Source organism: Cinclus cinclus, chromosome 3 (genome assembly GCF_963662255.1).
Source record: "Cinclus cinclus chromosome 3, bCinCin1.1, whole genome shotgun sequence".
Taxonomy (NCBI): Eukaryota; Metazoa; Chordata; class Aves; order Passeriformes; family Cinclidae; genus Cinclus; species Cinclus cinclus.
The window spans coordinates 107321249-107344745 of record NC_085048.1 but is presented as its reverse complement, the minus strand read 5'-3'; positions in this window follow the sequence as shown (position 1 = coordinate 107344745).

Genomic DNA, 23497 nt, shown 5'->3' with positions numbered 1-23497 from the left:
GTTGTCATAATATTTCTATGTGTTTATTGGGAACCATGCTTTCACAATTCATCCCTGGCCCTATTTCGCCCCCTGGTGTCACAAGGGATCAGTAGAATATAAGCCTCCATTGGGTCACAATGGTTCCTTGCTTCTCTTAACCCCTGTGCTTTCACAGTTCATCCCATGTCCTTTTAGGCCCATTGGTGTCACAAGGCATCATTAGGCTGTTAGACTCCGCGGGGTCACAGTGGTTCCTTGCTTCTCATAACCCCTATGGTATGACAATGCATCCCATGCCCTTTTGGGCCACTTGACGTCACAATGAATCATTTGATTCTTGGCCTCTATGGTGTCATAATATTTCCATGTGTTTATTGGGAACCATGCTTTCACAATTCATCCCTGGCCCTTTTACACCCCCTGGTGTCACAATGGATCAGTAGATAATTAGCCTCCATTCGGTATCAATGGTTCCTTGCTTGTCTTAACCCCTGTGGTTTTACAATTCATCCCATGTGCTTTTAGGCCCATTGGTGTCACAAGGGATCATTAGAATGTTATCTTCCATTGGGTCACAATGGTTCCTTGCTTCTCTTAACCCCTGTGCTTTCACAGTTCATCCCATGTCCTTTTAGGCCCATTGGTGTCACAAGGCATCATTAGACTGTTAGACTCCGCGGGGTCACAATGGTTCCTTGCTTCTCTTAACCCCTGTGGTGTCACTATGCATCCCATGCCATTTTAGGCCACTTCATTTCACAATGAATCATTTGATTCTTGGCCTCTAAGGTGTCATAATAGTTCCTTGCTTCTATTGGGCCCCATGCTGTCACAATTCATCCCTGGCCCTTTTAGGCCCACTGGTGTCACAATGGATCATTAGATTGTTAGCCTCCACTGGGTCACAATGGTTCCTTGCTTCGCTTAACCCCTGTGGTTTCACAATGCATCCCATGCCATTTTAGGCCACTTGATGTCAGAATGAATCATTTGATCCTTGGCCTCCATGGTGTCATAATATTTCCATGTGTTTATTGGGCCCCATGCTGTCACAATTCATCCCTTGCCCTTTTATGCCCCTTGCTGTAAAAAGAGATCATTAGATTGTTAGCCCCCATTGGGTCGCAATGGTTCCTTAATTCTCTTAACCCCTGTGGTGTCACAATTCATCCCAGGCCCATTTAGGCCCACTGGTGTCACAATGGATCATGAGATTGTTAGCCTCCACTGGGTCACAATGGTTCCTTGCTTCGCTTAACCCCTGTGGTGTGACAATGCATCCGATGCACTTTTAGGACATTTGACGTCACAATGAATCATTTGATTCTTGGCCTCTATGTTGTCATAATATTTCTATGTGTTTATTGGGAACCATGCTTTCACAATTCATCCCTGGCCCTTTTTCGCCCCCTGGTGTCACAAGGGATCAGTAGAATATAAGCCTCCATTGGGTCACAATGGTTCCTTGCTTCTCTTAACCCCTGTGCTTTCACAGTTCATCCCATGTCCTTTTAGGCCCATTGGTGTCACAAGGCATCATTAGACTGATAGACTCCGCGGGGTCACAGTGGTTCCTTGCTTCTCATAACCCCTATGGTATGACAATGCATCCCATGCCCTTTTGGGCCACTTGACGTCACAATGAATCATTTGATTCTTGGCCTCTATAGTGTCATAATATTTCCATGTGTTTATTGGGAACCATGCTTTCACAATTCATCCCTGGCCCTTTTACACCCCCTGGTGTCACAATGGATCAGTAGATAATTAGCCTCCATTCGGTATCAATGGTTCCTTGCTTGTCTTAACCCCTGTGGTTTTACAATTCATCCCATGTGCTTTTAGGCCCATTGGTGTCACAAGGGATCATTAGAATGTTATCTTCCATTGGGTCACAAAGGTTCCTTGCTTCGCGAACCCCCTGTGGTGCCACAATGCAACCCATGCCCTTTTAGGCCACTTGATGTCACAATGAATCATTTGATTCTTGGCCTCCATGGGGTCATAATAGTTCCTTGTTTATATTCGGACCATGGTGTCACAATTCATCCCTGGCCCTTTTATGCCCCTTGGTGTCAAAAGAGATCATTAGATTGCTAGCCACCATTGGGTCGCAATGGTTCCTTAATTCTCTTAACCCCTGTGGCGTCACAATTCATCCCTGGCCCTTTTAGGCCCATTGGTGTCACAATGGATCATTAGATTATTAGCCTCCACTGGGTCACAATGGTTCCTTGCTTCTCTTAACCCCTGTGGTGTCACAATACATCCGATTCACTTTTAGGCCACTTGATGTCACAATGAATCATTTGATTCTTGGCCTCCATGGTGTCATAATAGTTCCATGTGTTTATTGGGCACCACGCTTTCACAATTCGTCCCTGGCCCTTTTACGCCCCCTGGTGTCACAATGGATCAGTAGATAATTAGCCTCCATTCGGTATCAATGGTTCCTTGCTTGTCTTAACCCCTGTGGTTTCGCAATTCATCCCATGTGCTTTTAGGCCCATTGGTGTCACACGGGATCATTAGAATGTTATCTTCCATTGGGTCACAATGGTTCCTCGCTTCGCTTAACCCCTGTAGTGCCACAATGCAGCCCATGACCTTTTAGGCCACTTGATGTCACAATGAATCATTTGATTCTTGGCCTCCATGGGGTCATAAGAGTTCCTTGTTTATATTCGGACCATGGTGTCACAATTCATCCCTGGCCCTTTTATGCCCCTTGGTGTCAAAAGACATCATTAGATTGTTAGCCCCCATTGGGTCGCAATGGTTCCTTAATTCTCTTAACCCCTGTGCTTTCACAATTCATCCCTGGCCCTTTTAGGCCCATTGGTGTCATAATGGATCATTAGATTGTTAGCCTCCACTGGGTCACAATGGTTCCTTGCTTCTCTTAACCCCTGTGGTGTCACTATGCATCCCATGCCATTTTAGGCCACTTCATTTCACAATGAATCATTTGATTCTTGGCCTCTAAGGTGTCATAATAGTTCCTTGCTTCTATTGGGCCCCATGCTGTCACAATTCATCCCTGGCCCTTTTAGGCCCACTGGTGTCACAATGGATCATTAGATTGTTAGCCTCCACTGGGTCACAATGGTTCCTTGCTTCGCTTAACCCCTGTGGTTTCACAATGCATCCCATGCCATTTTAGGCCACTTGATGTCAGAATGAATCATTTGATTCTTGGCCTCCATGGTGTCATAATATTTCCATGTGTTTATTGGGCCCCATGCTGTCACAATCCATCCCTTGCCCTTTTATGCCCCTTGCTGTAAAAAGAGATCATTAGATTGTTAGCCCCCATTGGGTCGCAATGTTTCCTTAATTCTCTTAACCCCTGTGGTGTCACAATTCATCCCAGGCCCATTTAGGCCCACTGGTGTCACAAGGGATCAGGAGAATATTAGCCTCCATTGGGTCACAATGGTTCCTTGCTTCTCTTAACCCCTGTGGTTTCACAATTCATCCCATGTCCTTTTAGGCCCATTGGTGTCACAAGGCATCATTAGACTGTTAGACTCCACTGGGTCACAGTGGTTCCTTGCTTCTCCTACCCCCTATGGTGTGACAATGCATCCCATGCCCTTTTAGGCCACTTGATGTCACAATGAATCATTTGATTCTTGGCCTCCATGGTGTCATAATATTTCCCTGTGTTTATTGGGCACCACGCTTTCACAATTCTTCCCTGGCCCTTTTACGCCCCTGGTGTCACAATGGATCAGTAGATAATTAGCCTCCATTCGGTATCAATGGTTCCTTGCTTGTCTTAACCCCTGTGGTTTCACAATTCATCCCATGTGCTTTTAGGCCCATTGGTGTCACAAGGGATCATTAGAATGTTATCTTCCATTGGGTCACAATGGTTCCTCGCTTCGCTTAACCCCTGTAGTGCCACAATGCAACCCATGCCCTTTTAGGCCACTTGATGTCACAATGAATCATTTGATTCTTGGCCTCCATGGGGTCATAATAGTTCCTTGTTTATATTCGGACCATGGTGTCACAATTAATCCCTGGCCCTTTTATGCCCCTTGGTGTCAAAAGACATCATTAGATTGTTAGCCCCCATTGGGTCGCAATGGTTCCTTAATTCTCTTAACCCCTGTGCTTTCACAATTCATCCCTGGCCCTTTTAGGCCCATTGGTGTCACAATGGATCATTAGATTATTAGCCTCCACTGGGTTACAATGGTTCCTTGCTTCTCTTAACACCTGTGGTGTCACAATGCATCCCATGCACTTTTAGGCCACTTGATGTCACAATGAATCATTTGATTCTTGGCCTCCATGGTGTCATAATAGTTCCTTGCTTCGATTGGGCCCCATGCTGTCACAATTCATCCCTGGCCCTTTTAGGCCCATTGGTGTCACAATGGATCATTAGATTGTTAGCCTCCCCTGGGTCACAATGGTTCCTTGCTTGTCTTAACCCCTGTGGTTTCACAATTCATCCCTGGCCCTTTTACGACCCCTGGTGTCACAAGGGATAGGAGAATATTAGCCTCCATTGGCTCACAATGGTTCCTTGTTTCTGTTAACCCCTGTGGTTTCACAATTCATCCCTGGCCCTTTTAGGCCCATTGGTGTCACAAGGCATCATTAGACTGTTAGACTACACGGGGTCACAGTGGTTCGTTGCTTCTCCTAACCCCTATGGTGTGACAATGCATCCCATGCCCTTTTAGGCCACTTGATGTCACAATGAATCATTTGATTCTTGGCCTCTATGGTGTCATAATATTTCCAAGTGTTTATTGGGCACCATGCTTTCACAATTCGTCCCTGGCCCTTTTAGGCCCATTGGTGTCACAATGGATCATTAGATTGTTAGCCTCCACTGGGTCACATTGTTTCCTTGCTTCTCTTAACCCCTGTGGTGTCACTATGCATCCCATGCCATTTTAGGCCACTTCATTTCACAATGAATCATTTGATTCTTGGCCTCTAAGGTGTCATAATAGTTCCTTGCTTCTATTGGGCCCCATGCTGTCACAATTCATCCCTGGCCCTTTTAGGCCCACTGGTGTCACAATGGATCATTGGATTGTTAGCCTCCACTGGGTCACAATGGTTCCTTGCTTCGCTTAACCCCTGTGGTTTCACAATGCATCCCATGCCATTTTAGGCCACTTGATGTCATAATGAATCATTTGATTCTTGGCCTCCATGGTGTCATAATATTTCCATGTGTTTATTGGGCCCCATGCTGTCACAATCCATCCCTTGCCCTTTTATGCCCCTTGCTGTAAAAAGAGATCATTAGATTTTTAGCCGCTGTTGGGTCATAATGGTTCCTTAATTCTCTTAACCCCTGTGGTGTCAAAATTCATCCCAGGCCCATTTAGGCCCACTGGTGTCACAATGGATCATGAGATTGTTAGCCTCCACTGGGTCACAATGATTCCTTGCTTCTCATAACCCCTATGGTATGACAATGCATCCCATGCCCTTTTGGGCCACTTGACGTCACAATGAATCATTTGATTCTTGGCCTCTATAGTGTCATAATATTTCCATGTGTTTATTGGGAACCATGCTTTCACAATTCATCCCTGGCCCTTTTACACCCCCTGGTGTCACAATGGATCAGTAGATAATTAGCCTCCATTCGGTATCAATGGTTCCTTGCTTGTCTTAACCCCTGTGGTTTTACAATTCATCCCATGTGCTTTTAGGCCCATTGGTGTCACAAGGGATCATTAGAATGTTATCTTCCATTGGGTCACAATGGTTCCTTGCTTCGCGAACCCCCTGTGGTGCCACAATGCAACCCATGCCCTTTTAGGCCACTTGATGTCACAATGAATCATTTGATTCTTGGCCTCCATGGGGTCATAATAGTTCCTTGTTTATATTGGGCCCATGTTGTCACAATTCATCCCTGGCCCTTTTATGCCCCTTGGTGTCAAAAGAGATCATTAGATTGCTAGCCACCATTGGGTCACAATGGTTCCTTGCTTCTCTTAACCCCTGTGGTGTCACAATACATCCGATGCACTTTTAGGCCACTTGATGTCACAATGAATCATTTGATTCTTGGCCTCCGTGGTGTCATAATAGTTCCATGTGTTTATTGGGCACCACGCTTTCACCCATTCGTCCCTGGCCCTTTTACGCCCCCTGGTGTCACAATGGATCAGTAGATAATTAGCCTCCATTCGGTATCAATGGTTCCTTGCTTGTCTTAACCCCTGTGGTTTCACAATTCATCCCATGTGCTTTTAGGCCCATTGGTGTCACAAGGGATCATTAGAATGTTATCTTCCATTGGGTCACAATGGTTCCTCGCTTCGCTTAACCCCTGTAGTGCCACAATGCAACCCATGCACTTTTAGGCCACTTGATGTCACAATGAATCATTTGATTCTTGGCCTCCATGGGGTCATAATAGTTCCTTGTTTATATTCGGACCATGGTGTCACAATTAATCCCTGGCCCTTTTATGCCCCTTGGTGTCAAAAGACATCATTAGATTGTTAGCCCCCATTGGGTCGCAATGGTTCCTTAATTCTCTTAACCCCTGAGCTTTCACAATTCATCCCTGGCCCTTTTAGGCCCATTGGTGTCACAATGGATCATGAGATTTTTAGCCTCCACTGGGTCATAATGGTTCCTTGCTTCTCTTAACCCCTGTGGTGTCACTATGCATCCCATGCCATTTTAGGCCACTTCATTTCACAATGAATCATTTGATTCTTGGCCTCTAAGGTGTCATAATAGTTCCTTGCTTCTATTGGGCCCCATGCTGTCACAATTCATCCCTGGCCCTTTTAGGCCCACTGGTGTCACAATGGATCATTAGATTGTTAGCCTCCACTGGGTCACAATGGTTCCTTGCTTCGCTTAACCCCTGTGGTTTCACAATGCATCCCATGCCATTTTAGGCCACTTGATGTCACAATGAATCATTTGATTCTTGGCCTCCATGGTGTCATAATATTTCCATGTGTTTATTGGGCCCCATGCTGTCACAATCCATCCCTTGCCCTTTTATGCCCCTTGCTGTAAAAAGAGATCATTAGATTGTTAGCCCCCATTGGGTCGCAATGTTTCCTTAATTCTCTTAACCCCTGTGCTTTCACAATTCATCCCTGGCCCTTTTAGGCCCATTGGTGTCACAATGGATCATTAGATTATTAGCCTCCACTGGGTCACAATGGTTCCTTGCTTCTCTTAACCCCTGTGGTGTCACAATGCATCCCATGCACTTTTAGACCACTTGATGTCACAATGAATCATTTGATTCTTGGCCTCCATGGTGTCATAATAGTTCCTTGCTTCGATTGTGCCCCATGCTGTCACAATTCATCCCTGGCCCTTTTAGGCCCATTGGTGTCACAATGGATCATTAGATTGTTAGCCTCCTCTGGGTCACAATGGTTCCTTGCTTGTCTTAACCCCTGTGGTTTCACAATTCATCCCTGGCCCTTTTACGACCCCTGGTGTCACAAGGGATCAGGAGAATATTAGCCTCCATTGGGTCACAATGGTTCCTTGCTTCTGTTAACCCCTGTGGTTTCACAATTCATCCCTGGCCCTTTTAGGCCCATTGGTGTCACAATGGATCATTAGATTATTAGCCTCCCCTGGGTCACAATGGTTCCTTGCTTCTCTTAACCCCTGTGGTGTCACAATGCATCCCATGCCGTTTTAGGCCACTTGATGTCACAATGAATCATTTGATTCTTGGCCTCCATGGTGTCATAATATTTCTATGTGTTTATTGGGAACCATGCTTTCACAATTCATCCCTGGCCCTTTTACAACCCCTGGTGTCACAAGGGATCAGTAGAATATAAGCCTCCATTGGGTCACAATGGTTCCTTGCTTCTCTTAACCCCTGTGGTTTCACAGTTCATCCCATGTCCTTTTAGGCCCATTGGTGTCACAAGGCATCATTAGACTGTTAGACTCCGCGGGGTCGCAGTGGTTCCTTGCTTCTCATAACCCCTATGGTATGACAATGCATCCCATGCCCTTTTGGGCCACTTGACGTCACAATGAATCATTTGATTCTTGGCCTCTATGGTGTCATAATATTTCCATGTGTTTATTGGGAACCATGCTTTCACGATTCATCCCTGGCCCTTTTACACCCCCTGGTGTCACAATGGATCAGTAGATAATTAGCCTCCATTCGGTATCAATGGTTCCTTGCTTGTCTTAACCCCTGTGGTTTTACAATTCATCCCATGTGCTTTTAGGCCCATTGGTGTCACAAGGGATCATTAGAATGTTATCTTCCATTAGGTCACAATGGTTCCTTGCTTCGCGAACCCCCTGTGGTGCCACAATGCAACCCATGCCCTTTTAGGCCACTTGATGTCACAATGAATCATTTGATTCTTGGCCTCCATGGGGTCATAATAGTTCCTTGTTTATATTGGGCCCATGTTGTCACAATTCATCCCTGGCCCTTTTATACCCCTTGGTGTCAAAAGAGATCATTAGATTGCTAGCCCCCATTGGGTCGCAATGGTTCCTTAATTCTCTTAACCCCTGTGGCGTCACAATTCATCCCTGGCCCTTTTAGGCCCATTGGTGTCACAAGGCATCATTAGACTGTTAGACTCCACTGGGTCACAGTGGTTCCTTGCTTGTCCTACCGCCTGTGGTGTGACAATGCATCCCATGCCCTTTTAGGCCACTTGATGTCACAATGAATCATTTGATTCTTGGCCTCCATGGTGTCATAATATTTCCATGTGTTTATTGGGCACCATGCTTTCACAATTCGTCCCTGGCCCTTTTACGCCCCCTGGTGTCACAATGGATCAGTAGATAATTAGCCTCCATTGGGTCACAATGGTTCCTTGCTTGTCTTAACCCCTGTGGTTTCACAATTCATCCCATGTGCTTTTAGGCCCATTGGTGTCACAAGGGATCATTAGAATGTTTTCTTCCATTGGGTCACAATGGTTCCTCGCTTCGCTTAACCCCTGTAGTGCCACAATGCAACCCATGACCTTTTAGGCCACTTGATGTCACAATGAATCATTTTATTCTTGGCCTCCATGGGGTCATAATAGTTCCTTGTTTATATTCGGACCATGGTGTCACAATTCATCCCTGGCCCTTTTATGCCCCTTGGTGTCAAAAGACATCATTAGATTGTTAGCCCCCATTGGGTCGCAATGGTTCCTTAATTCTCTTAACCCCTGTGATTTCACAATTCATCCCTGGCCCTTTTACACCCCCTGGTGTCACAATGGATCATTAGATTATTAGCCTCCACTGGGTTACAATGGTTCCTTGCTTGTCTTAACCCCTGTGGTTTTACAATTCATCCCATGTGCTTTTAGGCCCATTGGTGTCACAAGGGATCATTAGAATGTTATCTTCCATTGGGTCACAATGGTTCCTTGCTTCGCGAACCCCCTGTGGTGCCACAATGCAACCCATGCCCTTTTAGGCCACTTGATGTCACAATGAATCATTTGATTCTTGGCCTCCATGGGGTCATAATAGTTCCTTGTTTATATTGGGCCCATGTTGTCACAATTCATCCCTGGCACTTTTATGCCCCTTGGTGTCAAAAGAGATCATTAGATTGCTAGCCACCATTGGGTCGCAATGGTTCCTTAATTCTCTTAACCCCTGTGGCGTCACAATTCATCCCTGGCCCTTTTAGGCCCATTGGTGTCACAATGGATCATGAGATTGTTAGCCTCCACTGGGTCACAATGGTTCCTTGCTTCTCTTAACCCCTGTGGTGTGACAATGCATCCGATGCACTTTTAGGCCATTTGACGTCACAATGAATCATTTGATTCTTGGCCTCTATGTTGTCATAATATTTCTATGTGTTTATTGGGAACCATGCTTTCACAATTCATCCCTGGCCCTATTTCGCCCCCTGGTGTCACAAGGGATCAGTAGAATATAAGCCTCCATTGGGTCACAATGGTTCCTTGCTTCTCTTAACCCCTGTGCTTTCACAGTTCATCCCATGTCCTTTTAGGCCCATTGGTGTCACAAGGCATCATTAGACTGTTAGACTCCGCGGGGTCACAATGGTTCCTTGCTTCTCTTAACCCCTGTGGTGTCACTATGCATCCCATGCCATTTTAGGCCACTTCATTTCACAATGAATCATTTGATTCTTGGCCTCTAAGGTGTCATAATAGTTCCTTGCTTCTATTGGGCCCCATGCTGTCACAATTCATCCCTGGCCCTTTTAGGCCCACTGGTGTCACAATGGATCATTAGATTGTTAGCCTCCACTGGGTCACAATGGTTCTTTGCTTTGCTTAACCCCTGTGGTTTCACAATGCATCCCATGCCATTTTAGGCCACTTGATGTCAGAATGAATCATTTGATCCTTGGCCTCCATGGTGTCATAATATTTCCATGTGTTTATTGGGCCCCATGCTGTCACAATTCATCCCTTGACCTTTTATGCCCCTTGCTGTAAAAAGAGATCATTAGATTGTTAGCCCCCATTGGGTCGCAATGGTTCCTTAATTCTCTTAACCCCTGTGGTGTCACAATTCATCCCAGGCCCATTTAGGCCCACTGGTGTCACAATGGATCATGAGATTGTTAGCCTCCACTGGGTCACAATGGTTCCTTGCTTCGCTTAACCCCTGTCGTGTGACAATGCATCCGATGCACTTTTAGGACATTTGACGTCACAATGAATCATTTGATTCTTGGCCTCTATGTTGTCATAATATTTCTATGTGTTTATTGGGAACCATGCTTTCACAATTCATCCCTGGCCCTTTTTCGCCCCCTGGTGTCACAAGGGATCAGTAGAATATAAGCCTCCATTGGGTCACAATGGTTCCTTGCTTCTCTTAACCCCTGTGCTTTCACAGTTCATCCCATGTCCTTTTAGGCCCATTGGTGTCACAAGGCATCATTAGACTGTTAGACTCCGCGGGGTCACAGTGGTTCCTTGCTTCTCATAACCCCTATGGTATGACAATGCATCCCATGCCCTTTTGGGCCACTTGACGTCACAATGAATCATTTGATTGTTGGCCTCTATAGTGTCATAATATTTCCATGTGTTTATTGGGAACCATGCTTTCACAATTCATCCCTGGCCCTTTTACACCCCCTGGTGTCACAATGGATCAGTAGATAATTAGCCTCCATTCGGTATCAATGGTTCCTTGCTTGTCTTAACCCCTGTGGTTTTACAATTCATCCCATGTGCTTTTAGGCCCATTGGTGTCACAAGGGATCATTAGAATGTTATCTTCCATTGGGTCACAATGGTTCCTTGCTTCGCGAACCCCCTGTGGTGCCACAATGCAACCCATGCCCTTTTAGGCCACTTGATGTCACAATGAATCATTTGATTCTTGGCCTCCATGGGGTCATAATAGTTCCTTGTTTATATTGGGCCCATGTTGTCACAATTCATCCCTGGCCCTTTTATGCCCCTTGGTGTCAAAAGAGATCATTAGATTGCTAGCCACCATTGGGTCGCAATGGTTCCTTAATTCTCTTAACCCCTGTGGTGTCACAATTCATCCCTGGCCCGTTTAGGCCCATTGGTGTCACAATGGATCATTAGATTATTAGCCTCCACTGGGTCACAATGGTTCCTTGCTTCTCTTAACCCCTGTGGTGTCACAATACATCCGATTCACTTTTAGGCCACTTGATGTCACAATGAATCATTTGATTCTTGGCCTCCATGGTGTCATAATAGTTCCATGTGTTTATTGGGCACCACGCTTTCACAATTCGTCCCTGGCCCTTTTACGCCCCCTGGTGTCACAATGGATCAGTAGATAATTAGCCTCCATTCGGTATCAATGGTTCCTTGCTTGTCTTAACCCCTGTGGTTTCACAATTCATCCCATGTGCTTTTAGGCCCATTGGTGTCACACGGGATCATTAGAATGTTATCTTCCATTGGGTCACAATGGTTCCTCGCTTCGCTTAACCCCTGTAGTGCCACAATGCAGCCCATGACCTTTTAGGCCACTTGATGTCACAATGAATCATTTGATTCTTGGCCTCCATGGGGTCATAATAGTTCCTTGTTTATATTCGGACCATGGTGTCACAATTCATCCCTGGCCCTTTTATGCCCCTTGGTGTCAAAAGACATCATTAGATTGTTAGCCCCCTTTGGGTCGCAATGGTTCCTTAATTCTCTTAACCCCTGTGGCGTCACAATTCATCCCTGGCCCTTTTAGGCCCATTGGTGTCATAATGGATCATTAGATTGTTAGCCTCCACTGGGTCACAATGGTTCCTTGCTTCTCTTAACCCCTGTGGTGTCACTATGCATCCCATGCCATTTTAGGCCACTTCATTTCACAATGAATCATTTGATTCTTGGCCTCTAAGGTGTCATAATAGTTCCTTGCTTCTATTGGGCCCCATGCTGTCACAATTCATCCCTGGCCCTTTTAGGCCCACTGGTGTCACAATGGATCATTAGATTGTTAGCCTCCCCTGGGTCACAATGGTTCCTTAATTCTCTTAACCCCTGTGGTTTCACAATGCATCCCATGCCATTTTAGGCCACTTGATGTCAGAATGAATCATTTGATTCTTGGCCTCCATGGTGTCATAATATTTCCATGTGTTTATTGGGCCCCATGCTTTCACAATTCATCCCTTGCCCTTTTATGCCCCTTGCTGTAAAAAGAGATCATTAGATTGTTAGCCCCCATTGGGGCGCAATGGTTCCTTAATTCTCTTAACCCCTGTGGTGTCACAATTCATCCCAGGCCCATTTACGCCCCCTGGTGTCACAAGGGATCAGGAGAATATTAGCCTCCATTGGGTCACAATGGTTCCTTGCTTCTCTTAACCCCTGTGGTTTCACAATTCATCCCATGTCCTTTTAGGCCCATTGGTGTCACAAGGCATCATTAGACTGTTAGACTCCACTGGGTCACAGTGGTTCCTTGCTTCTCCTACCCCCTATGGTGTGACAATGCATCCCATGCCCTTTTAGGCCACTTGATGTCACAATGAATCATTTGATTCTTGGCCTCCATGGTGTCATAATATTTCCCTGTGTTTATTGGGCACCACGCTTTCACAATTCGTCCCTGGCCCTTTTACGCCCCTGGTGTCACAATGGATCAGTAGATAATTAGCCTCCATTCGGTATCAATGGTTCCTTGCTTGTTTTAACCCCTGTGGTTTCACAGTTCATCCCATGTCCTTTTAGGCCCATTGGTGTCACAAGGGATCATTAGAATGTTATCTTCCATTGGGTCACAATGGTTCCTCGCTTCGCTTAACCCCTGTAGTGCCACAATGCAACCCATGCCCTTTTAGGCCACTTGATGTCACAATGAATCATTTGATTCTTGGCCTCCATGGGGTCATAATAGTTCCTTGTTTATATTCGGACCATGGTGTCACAATTCATCCCTGGCCCTTTTATGCCCCTTGGTGTCAAAAGACATCATTAGATTGTTAGCCCCCATTGGGTCGCAATGGTTCCTTAATTCTCTTAACCCCTGTGCTTTCACAATTCATCCCTGGCCCTTTTAGGCCCATTGGTGTCACAATGGATCATTAGATTATTAGCCTCCACTGGGTTACAATGGTTCCTTGCTTCTCTTAACACCTGTGGTGTCACAATGCATCCCATGCACTTTTAGGCCACTTGATGTCACAATGAATCATTTGATTCTTGGCCTCCATGGTGTCATAATAGTTCCTTGCTTCGATTGGGCCCCATGCTGTCACAATTCATCCCTGGCCCTTTTAGGCCCATTGGTGTCACAAGGCATCATTAGACTGTTAGACTACACGGGGTCACAGTGGTTCGTTGCTTCTCCTAACCCCTATGGTGTGACAATGCATCCCATGCCATTTTAGGCCACTTCATTTCACAATGAATCATTTGATTCTTGGCCTCTAAGGTGTCATAATAGTTCCTTGCTTCTATTGGGCCCCATGCTGTCACAATTCATCCCTGGCCCTTTTAGGCCCACTGGTGTCACAATGGATCATTAGATTGTTAGCCTCCACTGGGTCACAATGGTTCCTTGCTTCGCTTAACCGCTGTGGTTTCACAATGCATCCCATGCCATTTTAGGCCACTTGATGTCAGAATGAATCATTTGATTCTTGGCCTCCATGGTGTCATAATATTTCCATGTGTTTATTGGGCCCCATGCTGTCACAATCCATCCCTTGCCCTTTTATGCCCCTTGCTGTAAAAAGAGATCATTAGATTTTTAGCCACTGTTGGGTCATAATGTTTCCTTAATTCTCTTAACCCCTGTGGTGTCACAATTCATCCCAGGCCCATTTAGGCCCACTGGTGTCACAATGGATCATGAGATTGTTAGCCTCCACTGGGTCACAATGGTTCCTTGCTTCGCTTAACCCCTGTGGTGTGACAATGCATCCGATGCACTTTTAGGACATTTGACGTCACAATGAATCATTTGATTCTTGGCCTCTATGTTGTCATAATATTTCTATGTGTTTATTGGGAACCATGCTTTCACAATTCATCCCTGGCCCTTTTTCGCCCCCTGGTGTCACAAGGGATCAGTAGAATATAAGCCTCCATTGGGTCACAATGGTTCCTTGCTTCTCTTAACCCCTGTGCTTTCACAGTTCATCCCATGTCCTTTTAGGCCCATTGGTGTCACAAGGCATCATTAGACTGTTAGACTCCGCGGGGTCACAGTGGTTCCTTGCTTCTCATAACCCCTCTGGTATGACAATGCATCCCATGCCCTTTTGGGCCACTTGACGTCACAATGAATCATTTGATTCTTGGCCTCTATAGTGTCATAATATTTCCATGTGTTTATTGGGAACCATGCTTTCACAATTCATCCCTGGCCCTTTTACACCCCCTGGTGTCACAATGGATCAGTAGATAATTAGCCTCCATTCGGTATCAATGGTTCCTTGCTTGTCTTAACCCCTGTGGTTTTACAATTCATCCCATGTGCTTTTAGGCCCATTGGTGTCACAAGGGATCATTAGAATGTTATCTTCCATTGGGTCACAATGGTTGCTAGCTTCGCGAACCCCCTGTGGTGCCACAATGCAACCCATGCCCTTTTAGGCCACTTGATGTCACAATGAATCATTTGATTCTTGGCCTCCATGGGGTCATAATAGTTCCTTGTTTATATTGGGCCCATGTTGTCACAATTCATCCCTGGCCCTTTTATGCCCCTTGGTGTCAAAAGAGATCATTAGATTGCTAGCCACCATTGGGTCACAATGGTTCCTTGCTTCTCTTAACCCCTGTGGTGTCACAATACATCCGATGCACTTTTAGGCCACTTGATGTCACAATGAATCATTTGATTCTTGGCCTCCGTGGTGTCATAATAGTTCCATGTGTTTATTGGGCACCACGCTTTCACCCATTCGTCCCTGGCCCTTTTACGCCCCCTGGTGTCACAATGGATCAGTAGATAATTAGCCTCCATTCGGTATCAATGGTTCCTTGCTTGTCTTAACCCCTGTGGTTTCACAATTCATCCCATGTGCTTTTAGGCCCATTGGTGTCACAAGGGATCATTAGAATGTTATCTTCCATTGGGTCACAATGGTTCCTCGCTTCGCTTAACCCCTGTAGTGCCACAATGCAACCCATGCCCTTTTAGGCCACTTGATGTCACAATGAATCATTTGATTCTTGGCCTCCATGGGGTCATAATAGTTCCTTGTTTATATTCGGACCATGGTGTCACAATTGATCCCTGGCCCTTTTATGCCCCTTGGTGTCAAAAGACATCATTAGATTGTTAGCCCCCATTGGGTCGCAATGGTTCCTTAATTCTCTTAACCCCTGAGCTTTCACAATTCATCCCTGGCCCTTTTAGGCCCATTGGTGTCACAATGGATCATTAGATTTTTAGCCTCCACTGGGTCATAATGGTTCCTTGCTTCTCTTAACCCCTGTGGTGTCACTATGCATCCCATGCCATTTTAGGCCACTTCATTTCACAATGAATCATTTGATTCTTGGCCTCTAAGGTGTCATAATAGTTCCTTGCTTCTATTGGGCCCCATGCTGTCACAATTCATCCCTGGCCCTTTTAGGCCCACTGGTGTCACAATGGATCATTAGATTGTTAGCCTCCACTGGGTCACAATGGTTCCTTGCTTTGCTTAACCCCTGTGGTTTCACAATGCATCCCATGCCATTTTAGGCCACTTGATGTCAGAATGAATCATTTGATTCTTGGCCTCCATGGTGTCATAATATTTCCATGTGTTTATTGGGCCCCATGCTGTCACAATCCATCCCTTGCCCTTTTATGCCCCTTGCTGTAAAAAGAGATCATTAGATTGTTAGCCCCCATTGGGTCGCAATGGTTCCTTAATTCTCTTAACCCCTGTGCTTTCACAATTCATCCCTGGACCTTTTAGGCCCATTGGTGTCACAATGGATCATTAGATTATTAGCCTCCATTGGGTCACAATGGTTCCTTGCTTCTCTTAACCCCTGTGGTGTCACAATGCATCCCATGCACTTTTAGGCCACTTGACGTCACAATGAATCATTTGATTCTTGGCCTCCATGGTGTCATAATAGTTCCTTGCTTCGATTGGGCCCCATGCTGTCACAATTCATCCCTGGCCCTTTTAGGCCCATTCGTGTCACAATGGATCATTAGATTGTTAGCCTCCACTGGGTCACAATGGTTCCTTGCTTGTCTTAACCCCTGTGGTTTCACAATTCATCCCTGGCCCTTTTACGACCCCTGGTGTCACAAGGGATCAGGAGAATATTAGCCTCCATTGGGTCACAATGGTTCCTTGCTTCTGTTAACCCCTGTGGCGTCACAATTCATCCCTGGCCCTTTTAGGCCCATTGGTGTCACAAGGCATCATTAGACTGTTAGACTACACGGGGTCACAGTGGTTCGTTGCTTCTCCTAACCCCTATGGTGTGACAATGCATCCCATGCCCTTTTAGGCCACTTGATGTCACAATGAATCATTTGATTCTTGGCCTCTATGGTGTCATAATATTTCCATGTGTTTATTGGGCACCATGCTTTCACAATTCGTCCCTGGCCCTTTTACGCCCCCTGATGTCACAATGGAACACTAGATTGTTAGCCTCCACTGGGTCACAATGGATCCTTGCTTCTCTTCACCCCTGTGCTTTCACAATTCATCCCTGGCCCTTTTAGGCCCATTGGTGTCACAATGGATCATTAGATTGTTAGCCTCCACTGGGTCACAATGGTTCCTTGCTTCTCTTAACCCCTGTGGTGTCACTATGCATCCCATGCCATTTTAGGCCACTTCATTTCACAATGAATCATTTGATTCTTGGCCTCTAAGGTGTCATAATAGTTCCTTGCTTCTATTGGGCCCCATGCTGTCACAATTCATCCCTGGCCCTTTTAGGCCCACTGGTGTCACAATGGATCATTAGATTGTTAGCCTCCACTGGGTCACAATGGTTCCTTGCTTCGCTTAACCCCTGTGGTGTGACAATGCATCCGATGCACTTTTAGGCCATTTGACGTCACAATGAATCATTTGATTCTTGGCCTCTATGTTGTCATAATATTTCTATGTGTTTATTGGGAACCATGCTTTCACAATTCATCCCTGGCCCTATTTCGCCCCCTGGTGTCACAAGGGATCAGTAGAATATAAGCCTCCATTGGGTCACAATGGTTCCTTGCTTCTCTTAACCCCTGTGCTTTCACAGTTCATCCCATGTCCTTTTAGGCCCACTGGTGTCACAATGGATCATTAGATTGTTAGCCTCCACTGGGTCACAATGGTTCCTTGCTTCGCTTAACCCCTGTGGTTTCACAATGCATCCCATGCCATTTTAGGCCACTTGATGTCATAATGAATCATTTGATTCTTGGCCTCCATGGTGTCATAATATTTCCATGTGTTTATTGGGCCCCATGCTGTCACAATCTATCCCTTGCCCTTTTATGCCCCTTGCTGTAAAAAGAGATCATTAGATTGTTAGCCCCCATTGGGTCGCAATGTTTCCTTAATTCTCTTAACCCCTGTGGTGTCACAATTCATCCCAGGCCCATTTAGGCCCACTGGTGTCACAAGGGATCAGGAGAATATTAGCCTCCATTGGGTCACAATGGTTCCTTGCTTCTGTTAACCCCTGTGGTTTCACAATTCATCCCATGTCCTTTTAGGCCCATTGGTGTCACAAGGCATCATTAGACTGTTAGACTCCACTGGGTCACAGTGGATCCTTGCTTCTCCTACCCCCTATGGTGTGACAATGCATCCCATGCCCTTTTAGGCCACTTGATGTCACAATGAATCATTTGATTCTTGGCCTCCATGGTGTCATAATATTTCCCTGTGTTTATTGGGCACCACGCTTTCACAATTCGTCCCTGGCCCTTTTACGCCCCTGGTGTCACAATGGATCAATAGATAATTAGCCTCCATTCGGTATCAATGGTTCCTTGCTTGTCTTAACCCCTGTGGTTTCACAATTCATCCCATGTGCTTTTAGGCCCATTGGTGTCACAAGGGATCATTAGAATGTTATCTTCCATTGGGTCACAATGGTTCCTCGCTTCGCTTAACCCCTGTAGTGCCACAATGCAACCCATGCCCTTTTAGGCCACTTGATGTCACAATGAATCATTTGATTCTTGGCCTCCATGGGGTCATAATAGTTCCTTGTTTATATTCGGACCATGGTGTCACAATTAATCCCTGGCCCTTTTATGCCCCTTGGTGTCAAAAGACATCATTAGATTGTTAGCCCCCATTGGGTCGCAATGGTTCCTTAATTCTCTTAACCCCTGTGCTTTCACAATTCATCCCTGGCCCTTTTAGGCCCATTGGTGTCACAATGGATCATTAGATTATTAGCCTCCACTGGGTTACAATGGTTCCTTGCTTCTCTTAACACCTGTGGTGTCACAATGCATCCCATGCACTTTTAGGCCACTTGATGTCACAATGAATCATTTGATTCTTGGCCTCCATGGTGTCATAATAGTTCCTTGCTTCGATTGGGCCCCATGCTGTCACAATTCATCCCTGGCCCTTTTAGGCCCATTGGTGTCACAATGGATCATTAGATTGTTAGCCTCCCCTGGGTCACAATGGTTCCTTGCTTGTCTTAACCCCTGTGGTTTCACAATTCATCCCTGGCCCTTTTACGACCCCTGGTGTCACAAGGGATCAGGAGAATATTAGCCTCCATTGGCTCACAATGGTTCCTTGTTTCTGTTAACCCCTGTGGTTTCACAATTCATCCCTGGCCCTTTTAGGCCCATTGGTGTCACAAGGCATCATTAGACTGTTAGACTACACGGGGTCACAGTGGTTCGTTGCTTCTCCTAACCCCTATGGTGTGACAATGCATCCCATGCCCTTTTAGGCCACTTGATGTCACAATGAATCATTTGATTCTTGGCCTCTATGGTGTCATAATATTTCCAAGTGTTTATTGGGCACCATGCTTTCACAATTCGTCCCTGGCCCTTTTAGGCCCATTGGTGTCACAATGGATCATTAGATTGTTAGCCTCCACTCGGTCACAATGTTTCCTTACTTCTATTAACCCCTGTGGTGTCACTATGCATCCCATGCCATTTTAGGCCACTTCATTTCACAATGAATCATTTGATTCTTGGCCTCTAAGGTGTCATAATATTTCCTTGCTTCTATTGGGCCCCATGCTGTCACAATTCATCCCTGGCCCTTTTAGGCCCACTGGTGTCACAATGGATCATTAGATTGTTAGCCACCACTGGGTCACAATGGTTCCTTGCTTCGCTTAACCCCTGTGGTTTCACAATGCATCCCATGCCATTTTAGGCCACTTGATGTCACAATGAATCATTTGATTCTTGGCCTCCATGGTGTCATAATATTTCCATGTGTTTATTGGGCCCCATGCTGTCACAATCCATCCCTTGCCCTTTTATGCCCCTTGCTGTAAAAAGAGATCATTAGATTTTTAGCCGCTGTTGGGTCATAATGGTTCCTTAATTCTCTTAACCCCTGTGGTGTCAAAATTCATCCCAGGCCCATTTAGGCCCACTGGTGTCACAATGGATCATGAGATTGTTAGCCTCCACTGGGTCACAATGGTTCCTTGCTTCGCTTAACCCCTGTGGTGTGACAATGCATCCGATGCACTTTTAGGACATTTGACGTCACAATGAATCATTTGATTCTTGGCCTCTATGTTGTCATAATATTTCTATGTGTTTATTGGGAACCATGCTTTCACAATTCATCCCTGGCCCTTTTTCGCCCCCTGGTGTCACAAGGGATCAGTAGAATATAAGCCTCCATTGGGTCACAATGGTTCCTTGCTTCTCTTAACCCCTGTGCTTTCACAGTTCATCCCATGTCCTTTTAGGCCCATTGGTGTCACAAGGCATCATTAGACTGTTAGACTCCGCGGGGTCACAGTGGTTCCTTGCTTCTCATAACCCCTATGGTATGACAATGCATCCCATGCCCTTTTGGGCCACTTGACGTCACAATGAATCATTTGATTCTTGGCCTCTATAGTGTCATAATATTTCCATGTGTTTATTGGGAACCATGCTTTCACAATTCATCCCTGGCCCTTTTACACCCCCTGGTGTCACAATGGATCAGTAGATAATTAGCCTCCATTCGGTATCAATGGTTCCTTGCTTGTCTTAACCCCTGTGGTTTCACAATTCATCCCATGTGCTTTTAGGCCCATTGGTGTCACAAGGGATCATTAGAATGTTATCTTCCATTGGGTCACAATGGTTCCTCGCTTCGCTTAACCCCTGTAGTGCCACAATGCAACCCATGCCCTTTTAGGCCACTTGATGTCACAATGAATCATTTGATTCTTGGCCTCCATGGGGTCATAATAGTTCCTTGTTTATATTCGGACCATGGTGTCACAATTAATCCCTGGCCCTTTTATGCCCCTTGGTGTCAAAAGACATCATTAGATTGTTAGCCCCCATTGGGTCGCAATGGTTCCTTAATTCTCTTAACCCGTGAGCTTTCACAATTCATCCCTGGCCCTTTTAGGCCCATTGGTGTCACAATGGATCATGAGATTTTTAGCCTCCACTGGGTCATAATGGTTCCTTGCTTCTCTTAACCCCTGTGGTGTCACTATGCATCCCATGCCATTTTAGGCCACTTGATGTCACAATGAATCATTTGATTCTTGGCCTCTAAGGTGTCATAATAGTTCCTTGCTTCTATTGGGCCCCATGCTGTCACAATTCATCCCTGGCCCTTTTAGGCCCACTGGTGTCACAATGGATCATTAGATTGTTAGCCTCCACTGGGTCACAATGGTTCCTTGCTTCGCTTAACCCCTGTGGTTTCACAATGCATCCCATGCCATTTTAGGCCACTTGATGTCATAATGAATCATTTGATTCTTGGCCTCCATGGTGTCATAATATTTCCATGTGTTTATTGGGCCCCATGCTGTCACAATCCATCCCTTGCCCTTTTATGCCCCTCGCTGTAAAAAGAGATCATTAGATTGTTAGCCCCCATTGGGTCGCAATGTTTCCTTAATTCTCTTAACCCCTGTGCTTTCACAATTCATCCCTGGCCCTTTTAGGCCCATTGGTGTCACAATGGATTATTAGATTATTAGCCTCCACTGGGTCACAATGGTTCCTTGCTTCTCTTAACCCCTGTGGTGTCACAATGCATCCCATGCACTTTTAGACCACTTGATGTCACAATGAATCATTTGATTCTTGGCCTCCATGGTGTCATAATAGTTCCTTGCTTCGATTGGGCCCCATGCTGTCACAATTCATCCCTGGCCCTTTTAGGCCCATTGGTGTCACAATGGATCATTAGATTGTTAGCCTCCCCTGGGTCACAATGGTTCCTTGCTTGTCTTAACCCCTGTGGTTTCACAATTCATCCCTGGCCCTTTTACGACCCCTGGTGTCCAAGGGATCAGGAGAATATTAGCCTCCATTGGGTCACAATGGTTCCTTGCTTCTGTTAACCCCTGTGGTTTCACAATTCATCCCTGGCCCTTTTAGGCCCATTGGTGTCACAAGGCATCATTAGACTGTTAGACTACACGGGGTCACAGTGGTTCGTTGCTTCTCCTAACCCCTATGGTGTGACAATGCATCCCATGCCCTTTTAGGCCACTTGATGTCACAATGAATCATTTCATTCTTGGCCTCTATGGTGTCATAATATTTCCATGTGTTTATTGGGCACCATGCTTTCACAATTCGTCCCTGGCCCTTTTACGCCCCCTGATATCACAATGGAACAATAGATTGTTAGCCCCCATTGGCTCGCAATGGTTCCTTAATTCTCTTAACCCCTGTGCTTTCACAATTCATCCCTGGCCCTTTTAGGGCCATTGGTGTCACAATGGATCATTAGATTGTTAGCCTCCACTGGGTCACAATGGTTCCTTGCTTCTCTTAACCCCTGTGGTGTCACTATGCATCCCATGCCATTTTAGGCCACTTCATTTCACAATGAATCATTTGATTCTTGGCCTCTAAGGTGTCATAATAGTTCCTTGCTTCTATTGGGCCCCATGCTGTCACAATTCATCCCTGGCCCTTTTAGGCCCACTGGTGTCACAATGGATCATTAGATTGTTAGCCTCCACTGGGTCACAATGGTTCCTTGCTTCGCTTAACCCCTGTGGTTTCACAATGCATCCCATGCCATTTTAGGCCACTTGATGTCAGAATGAATCATTTGATTCTTGGCCTCCATGGTGTCATAATATTTCCATGTGTTTATTGGGCCCCATGCTGTCACAATTCATCCCTTGCCCTTTTATGCCCCTTGCTGTAAAAAGAGATCATTAGATTGTTAGCCCCCATTGGGTCGCAATGGTTCCTTAATTCTCTTAACCCCTGTGCTTTCACAATTCATCCCTGGCCCTTTTACAACCCCTGGTGTCACAAGGGATCAGTAGAATATAAGCCTCCATTGGGTCACAATGGTTCCTTGCTTCTCTTAACCCCTGTGGTTTCACAGTTCATCCCATGTCCTTTTAGGCCCATTGGTGTCACAAGGCATCATTAGACTGTTAGACTCCGCGGGGTCGCAGTGGTTCCTTGCTTCTCATAACCCCAATGGTATGACAATGCATCCCATGCCCTTTTGGGCCACTTGACGTCACAATGAATCATTTGATTCTTGGCCTCTATGGTGTCATAATATTTCCATGTGTTTATTGGGAACCATGCTTTCACGATTCATCCCTGGCCCTTTTACACCCCCTGGTGTCACAATGGATCAGTAGATAATTAGCCTCCATTCGGTATCAATGGTTCCTTGCTTGTCTTAACCCCTGTGGTTTTACAATTCATCCCATGTGCTTTTAGGCCCATTGGTGTCACAAGGGATCATTAGAATGTTATCTTCCATTAGGTCACAATGGGTCCTTGCTTCGCGAACCCCCTGTGGTGCCACAATGCAACCCATGCCCTTTTAGGCCACTTGATGTCACAATGAATCATTTGATTCTTGGCCTCCATGGGGTCATAATAGTTCCTTGTTTATATTGGGCCCATGTTGTCACAATTCATCCCTGGCCCTTTTATGCCCCTTGGTGTCAAAAGA